The 8,675-nt window shown below is 39.2% G+C and overlaps 1 non-coding gene across 1 annotated transcript; it reads left to right on the plus strand.

The window, feature by feature from the left end:
- The first annotated feature begins 351 nt into the window (after window positions 1–351).
- On the plus strand, window positions 352–455 carry LOC147913350 (small nucleolar RNA U13). Its single transcript, XR_015548890.1, has one exon. It is a non-coding gene; the product is annotated as a small nucleolar RNA U13 (small nucleolar RNA).
- Window positions 456–8,675: the final 8,220 nt, after the last annotated feature.

An 8,675-nucleotide genomic window follows, 5' to 3' on the forward strand; every position in this document is an offset into this window, starting at 1 on the left:
CTTCCGGATCTCGCTGACGTCGTTGCCGCAAAGCACACCGCTAGCTTCCGCCAATACTGCAACAACGCTTCGTCATTTCACGACCTACTGTCGTAAAGCAATAGAGATCCGGGGTCAAAAAAGGTGGAGCTAAGAAGATAAATTTGCATAGATTATCATCTCCCCGCTAATTTTGCTTCTGTTTTCACTTATTAAGGTAGCAAAAAAGAGAAATCACGGAATATTGGTGATATTTTTAAAAACGTACAGGATCTTATATGTCAAGACGGGATATATATGGACTACATCTGTCACCCTTTCTGCAAAGTCAGTGGACCATACTCAGGGCTCCTTGTCAGGCGAACGCGTTCGATCCTTTTGTAGTTCATAAGCATGATGATTGGGTGTTCACGCGTCTGTGTGAGATGTGCCTCCCACAAACATTGTTACGACGTCGGCACATCACCCGTCTGACGTGAACTTCGAGGATCCTTTTTCGTTTTCTGCTTTAAAAACTTGGTTGTTCGGGACTTTACTTTCTCTCGGGTAGTTTCTTATGTTTGGGTTTTTGACGTTTTGTTTTGAGCATCTTTTTAACTATTTTTTGGGGGCTAGCCTGTGGAAGTGTGGTGTCATAGGCATTTAAATATCTAATTTCAGTGTTAAGCGAGGAGTTAGAAACTGCTGTGTGATCCGCTCACCCGGCGGGGGCCTCCCAGGAGGAGGGCGGTGTTTTTGCGCTGGGGAGACCGGCTGGGTGCCGGGTGCTGCCCGGCAGCCGCGCGGGGCTGCGTCTGGGCGGCAGGCGGCGCCTGGAGACAGCCCTCGAGGGAGAGGGAGGACCGCTGCGACCTGCAGGATCCAGCGGGGCTCCAACGGCCAGATGTGCTCAGTTAGGCGTTGATCGAGGAGGGGAGCCTGGTGCTGCCCTTTTGCCCTCCCCTGTCTCATGCTGCGCCGGCATTGCTTGTCTCCTTCGCTGCAAGTTCCCTGAGGATGGAGGTGTGTCCAGTTGACCTTGGGTTCCCCGGGGGCCGGTCACCGTGCCTGGTCACCCTTGGGAGTTTGTCCGTGACTTTTAGATAGCTTCGAGTGTGTCACAGGAGCCCGGGGGAGCACACTTCATTTGTACCAAAGGGTGGGCAGGAGCGCAGAGAAATGGACGTCGGACGGGGGGAGGGCTCGGAGAGCCGGCTTCTCGGAGAGTGTGTGTGTGTGTGTGTCTGTGTGTGTCTGTGCGTGCGTGTGTGTAGGTTCTCCTCCCAGTGGTGGTTTATGGTGCAGGGAGACTTACAGTACTTTCGTCCCACCTTGCAGAGGACACTGCTGGCAAATTTCCTATCTTCGTATCCTATCTGCGATTCCTTCGTTGCCCCTTGCCTCCCTCGCTTGCTGTGTGACCTTGGGCAAAAATTCGGTAACCTCTCTGTGCCTTAATTTCTTTAACGGTAAAATATAGGTAGTAGTAGTTCCTGCTTCTTAGGATTGTTACGAGAAATAAAAGAGTTAAACATATGTAAACTACTTAGAGCAATCTGTTGGTCAGTGGGAGGTTCTATACAGGTGTTAGCTCTTATTGTTAAATCATAGTTCCTGTATTAACTTGCGGTTCCTCTTTTCAGAGGAATTTTGTGGTTAGTACCCCTCCTGTCTGCCTCTTTCATTTGGCCTTTCTTCCTTGACCAATTGGTGGCACTCATGATATTCTAAGCAATTTCAAACATTGATAAAAAACGTTTTCTCCCAAGGAGATTCTCCCATGTTAAGGGTCATGTGGGAGCAAGATGCCAACCCACAGATGGTTATTGTGTCCCTCCTGTGTGTGAGCCTGTCTTCCCTGTTCCATGTGCCCCTTGTGCTAAGTGGATCCCTTAGGAGGAAAGTACTTGCATTGTCTCCCCTTCTACCCTTGGAGTTTCCTGAGGCCAGAGGCCATGTCTTTATCCCCAGTGCCTGGCACAATTAAGTCATGCAATAAATGTTTGTTGAACCCACATGTCCGTCCACAGAGGACTGGCTGAATAAACCAGGGTACACCACACAATACAGTTCTGTGCAGCTGGACAAAGGAATGAAGACCATCTCTGTGGAGGCGGTAGAACTCCAGGATGTATTGTTAAGTGAAAAAAGCAAGGCCAAGACCATGTATATATGTGTTGCCTTTCTTCTAAGAAAGATGTGTGTGTTTGCTTACATTTTAAAGCAGCAGCAATGGAAGTATAAATTACCAACTAATAAAAATTGTTACACGTAGAAAAGAACAGGATGAGCTTCAGTCTAATGTTTTAGAATGTGAGAGATCAAAGGAACCTTAGTTTCTTTGTCAGTAAGACAAAGGTGTTGTAATAGCTGATTTCTTAAGGCCTAGAAAGGTTGTGATTTGCTATAAATGATGTAACTAGATAGTGGCAATGTCAATGAGCAATAAATAAAAAAATACATCCCACATAAGATAACTTGATGTTATAACATATATTTAGGATTTAAATCAAAATAATTAACAGAACTTACACTAAATGCATTTAACAGTCACCCAGGGCTCTAGGTCTAAAGCTCATCCAATGAGAAGTAGCCATCTCTAAGCATAGCTATGTAAAGGATCTGTGGTGATGGTGGTGGTTACTGTGAAGATGTGTTGAGGAAGGAGAGATGAGTAAAGAAATGTCTTCAATATTATTATTTTTATTATAAGAGAGCAAATGAATCAATATTTGAAGAGCAATTTATAGCTTAAAACATGAGTTTACATACATTACTCAACTAATCTTCAAAATTAGTTGTGTAATAGGTAATATCTTTATATTACAAATAATGAAACTGAGGTTCAGAGAGGCTGTCCGACCTGGTCCTGCTCAGAAGCAATAACAAATAAATAAATAAAAATAAAGGATGAAGGAAATGGGAATGGAAGCTAGACTTCTCCTCATATACTGTTCTGTAGTTTTGACTTTGGAATCATGGAACTGTTTTACATAATTTTTTTTTTTAAGAAAAGAACAAAGCATTTCCTCAAAGGAAAAAAAGCCATTGATCAAAGTGTATATTGAGTTACTGGCATAACTGCAAGGAACAATAAGAAAACTCATTATTATGACTTTATTTTTTTAAAAGCCGTTTTTTTTTTTTAATTTTTATTTATTTTATTTTTTTTCCCCCAAAGCCCCAGTAGATAGTTGTATGTCATAGTTGCACAGCCTTCTAGTTGCTGTATGTGGGACGCGGCCTCATCGTGGCTGGAGAAGCGGTGCGTCGGTGCCCGTCCAGGATCCGAACCCGGGCTACCAGCAGCAGAGAGCGAGCACTTAACCGCTAAGCCACGGGGCCGGGCCTATTATGACTTTAAAACTCATTATTTTGAGTGTATATCCTTAGTGTGACATATCCTAAGGACAAAAAGTAATGGCAAAGAAATCAAACTGCATTTAGTAGTAATATTCATTAGTAATAATACTGCTATTGTTATTTAGATGCTATTATATGTATTATGTATATTTTACATACATATGTGTCTATAAAATAGCAAATAAGTAATCTTAGTATTGTTAGAAACCAAGGTCTTCAATGAAAGATAAAAGAGATACAAGTATCCAGTCAATGAAGTTAGGTATAAATTCTTTTTTTTTTTTTTTAAAGGTAGATCCTTTATTTTTATTTATTTATTTATTTATTTATGAGGAAGATCAGCCCTGAGCTAACATCCGATGTTGATCCTCCTCTTTTTGCTGAGGAAGACTGGCCCTGGGCTAACATCTGTGCCCATCCTCTTCCACTTTATATGAGATGCTGCCTCAGCATGGCCTGACAAGCAGTGCGTCGGTGCGCGCCTGGGATCTGAACCCCGGGCCGCCAGCAGTGGAGTGCACACATTTAACCACTATGCCACCAGGCTGGCCCCATAGGTATAAATTCTACAAATGAAAATTTGAATTGGCAGTGGTAGTATGAATTCATGATTAATTTTTTTTTTTAATTTTTTGTTTATTGCAGTAACATTGGTTTATAACATTGTAAAAATTTCAGGTGTACATCATTGTATTTCTGTTTCTGCATAGATTACATCATGTTCACCACCAAAATACTAATTACAACCCATCACCACACACATGTACCAAATTATCCCTTTCACCCTACTCCCTCCCCCCCTGGTAACCACCAATCCAATCTCTGTCCCTATGTGTTTGTTTATTGTTGTTATTATCTACTACTTAATGAAGGAAATCATACGGTATTTGACCTTCTCCCTCTGACTTATTTCACTTTGCATTATACCCTCAATGTCCATCCACGTTGTCACAAATGGCTGGATTTCATCGTTTCTTATGGCTGAGTAGTATTCCATTGTGTATATATACCACAGCTTCTTTATCCATTCATCCCTTGATGGGCACTTAGGTTGCTTCCAAGTCTTGGCTATTGTGAATAACGCTGCAATGAACACAGGGGTGCATGTACCTTTGCAAATTGGTGTTTTCAAGTTCTTTGGATAAATACCCAACAGTGGAATAGCTGGATCATATGGTAGTTCTAGCCTTGCTTTTTTGAGGAATCTCCATACTGTTTTCCATAGTGGCTGCACCAGTTTGCACTCCCACCAGCAGTGTATGAGAGTTCCCTTCTCTCCACATCCTCTCCAACACATGTTGTTTCCTGTCTTGTTAATTATAGCCATTCTGACGGGCGTGAGGTGATATCTCATTGTAGTTTTGATTTGCATTTCTCTGATAGTGATTTTGAACATCTTTTCATGTGTCTGTTGGCCATCTGTATATCTTCTTTGGAGAAATGTCTGTTCAGGTCTTTTGCCCATTTTTTAATCGGGTTGGTAGTTTTTTTGTTGTTGAGATGCATGAGTTCTTTATATATTTTGGAGATTAAGCCCTTATCAGATGTATGGTTTGCAAATATCTTCTCCCAATTGTTAGGTTGTCTTTTCGTTTTGTTGATGGTTTCCTTTGCTGTGCAGAAGCTTTTTAGTTTGATATAGTCCCATTTGTTTATGTTTTCTATTGTTTCTCTTGCCCGGTCAGATGTGGTGTTTGAAAAGATGTTGCTAAGACCGATGTCGAAGAGCGTACTGCCTATGTTTTCTTCTAGAAGTTTCATAGTTTCAGGTCTTACATTCAAGTCTTTAATCCATTTGGAGTTAATTTTTGTGTATGGTGTAAGGTAAGGGTCTACTTTCATTTTTTTGCATGTGGCTATCCAGTTTTCCCAACACCATTTGTTGAAGAGACTTTCTTTTCCCCATTGTATGTTCTTGGCTCTTTTGTCAAAGATTAGCTGTCCATAGATGCGTGGGTTTATGCCTGGGCTTTCGATTCTATTCCATTGATCTGTGTGTCTGTTTTTGTGCCAGTACCATGCTGTTTTGGTTACTATAACTTTGTAGTATATTTTGAAATCAGGGAGTGTGATACCTCCAGCTTTGTTCTTTTTTCTCAGGATTCCTTTAGCTATTTGGGGTCTTTTGTTGTTCCATATAAATTTTAGGATTCTTTGTTCTATTTCTGTGAAAAATGTTGTTGGAACTTTGATAGGGATTGCATTGAATCTATAGATGGCTTTAGGAAGTATGGACATCTTAACTATGTTAATTCTTCCAATCCAAGAGCACGGAATATCTTTCCATTTCTTTGTGTCTTCTTCAATTTCTTTCAGAAATGTTTTATAGTTTTCGGTGTACAGATCTTTCACCTCTTTGGTTAAGTTTATTCCTGGGTATTTTATTCTTTTTGTTGCAATTGTAAATGGGATGGTATTCTTAATTTTCATGATTAATTTTTATCTTTCCCCAAAATACATATATCCTAGCTGTGTTGACTGAAAAGGCCAAGACGCAGTGACAATCCAATGTCAATGAGCAACCCTAGTGTCCAAATTCATAATCTAAATGCCACTGCCGGGCCGGCCCCATGGCTTAGCGGTTAAGTGCGCTCGCATCCCGGGTGTGCACCGACACACCGCTTCTCCGGCCCTGCTGAGGCCGCATCCCATGTACAGCAACTAGAAGGATGTGCAACTATGATACAGCTATCTACTGGGGCTTTGGAGAGAAAAAGGGAAAAAAAAAAAGGAGGAGGAGGATTGGCAATAGATGTTAGCTCAGAGCCAGTCTTCCTCAGCAAAAAGAGGAAGATTAGCATGGATGTTAGCTCAGGGCTGATATTCCTCAGCAAAAAAAAAAAAAAAAAAATCTCAAAAAATAAAAAATAAATGCCACTGCCAACTAAGAGGAACCAAAACTCCTTTAGGAAATGACTGATTCAGAACTGTGGCAGGGATTGTGCAAGATGAGCCTGTGGCATTTTATTATGTCAGAAAGCAAGATGGCTATCAAACACTACTGAGGTTATGTCAAAAGAACCCAAGAGCAAAGATGAAGGGGCACCCTTTGGCCAAAGATGAAACAATGTGGACTTGAAAAAGAATAATGACTAGTGGATTGAAACATGTCAAATATACACAAATTCATGAATTCATTGTAATACTAAAAAAAAAAAAAGAAATCCCTCCTCATTCACTCTTGGATCACGTAAGGAACCAACTCTTTATTTTGAAAATTGGTAAATAAGAGGAAAAATCAAGCATTTATTCTGTTATATATTTCAGGAGACCCAAATAGTTTGTACGGGTGACAAATACAACAGAACTGGTAGAATTAGAAAGTCGCTATTCACAACTTCTAATGAAGCACTGGGACTAGGCAACAATCATCCAGGGCTATTCAAATTATGGGGTGGAACGTTGATGGGAAATTTTATAATGGCTGGATCAAGCTAACAAAACCTGAACCCGCTGATTTGTCTTAACATCACTAAAAGTGCGACATGCAGATACTCTGTGTCCTCTGATGCAATGCAATAGGAAGTATACACCATCTATGAGATATTCTTGCACAAAAATCGACCCAAATCTAATCAGACTTCTAGATCTAACTACCAAATGGCAAGAAATACGGAGGACAAAGAAACAGATTAAAAGACGCCTAGACAGTATAATCGGCGAAGCTAAGGATGTGGGAAGTTCCGCACATTACCCGGTTTCTTCAATAAATAACTTGCATGAAAGAAATGGTGTGGAGGGAGAACTGATATGAAGTTTTTAATGACATCCCAATCAAATGCAACGTTGGATCTTGTTTTCAATAAACAACTTGTAAAAAGATATATTTAAGGCAATTGGGGAACTTTGAACATTGATCTATTATTAGGGTGTTCATATAATTTGTCATCTAGACAGGGCATGTTGAGATTTAAAGGAGACACTATTAATAGTGATGCTGGTACAAAGGTGTAAATTGCATCTGTTCCAGGCAAACTTGATTACCCTGGTATTACACAACTTTGTAAAATTATTGTTAATTTGATAATCTTATTATGTTTATTTTTTTTACGTTACTTTAGTTTTAGGTGTGCAACATAATGATTCAATATATCTACATATTGCGAAATGATCACCACAATAAGTCGAGTTAACATCCATCACCACAGACAGTTACAAATTTTTGTTCTTGTGATGAGAACTTTTAAGATCTACTCTCTTAGCAACTTTCAAATATACAATACAGTGTTATTAATTATAGTTGCCACACTGTACATTAGGACGTATTTATTTTATAACCAGAAGTTTATATTTTTTGACCACCCATTTTTTCACCCATTTCACCTACCGCCTGCCCCCAGCCTCTGGCAACCACCAATCTATCCTCTGTATCTATGAGCTCTTTTTTTTTTTTAATGTTTATATTTTTAAGCTATTTGTTAGAAAAACAACTCTCAAACTTTTTGGCCTCAAAACTCTTTACACTCTTAAAAATTATTGAGTCATACAAGGATAGCTAGAATCAAGAACACTGAAAGTAACGAATTTTGGCAAGGATATGGAGAAATTTGAACACTCATACATTGGTGGTTGAAATGTGAAATGATGCAGCTGCTGTGGAAAGCAGTTTGACAGTTTCTCAGAAAGTTAAACATAGAGTAACACAGAGTTAAACATATGATGCAGCAATTCTATTCCTAGGTATATAGCCAAGAGAACTAAAAACACAATCATACAAAAACTTGGACCCAAATGTTCATACGAGCATTTTTCATAGTGGCAAAAAGTGAAAGCAACCTAGAAGCCCGTCAACTAATGAATCGATAAACAAAATGTGGTCTATAGGTACAATGGAAAATTACTCAGCCATAAAAAGGAATGAGATTCTGATATATGCTACAGTACGAGTGAAACTTAAAGACATTATGCTAAATGAAATAAGCCAGACACAGAAGACTCCATTTATATGAAACGTCCAGAATAGACAAATCAGTGGAGAGAAGAGAATTGAGAGTGACTGCTAACAGATATGGGGTTTCTTTTTTGGGTGGTAAGCTTGTTTCGGAATTAGCTAGTGGTGATGGTTGCCCAACTTGTAAATATACTAAAACCTACTGAATTATATACTTTAAAATGGTGAATCCTATGGTATGTGAATTAAATCTCAATTAAAAAACTAATTTAAAAAAGGATTGAGGACCCCAAAGAACTTTTCCTTACATGGGATAGATGGATATTTAGATAGATATATTTTTTCTATATTAGAAATTAAAACTGACAAATTTTTAAATATCCACTTAATGCTTTTAAATATAGCAGCAATAAACCCATTACATGTTAACCAAGAACTTATTTTTATGAAAAATAAATATATT

The sequence above is a fragment of the Ceratotherium simum genome, chromosome 28 (assembly GCF_057802395.1).
Source record: "Ceratotherium simum simum isolate JZ-2026a chromosome 28, ASM5780239v1, whole genome shotgun sequence".
In the NCBI taxonomy this organism is placed as follows: Eukaryota; Metazoa; Chordata; class Mammalia; order Perissodactyla; family Rhinocerotidae; genus Ceratotherium; species Ceratotherium simum.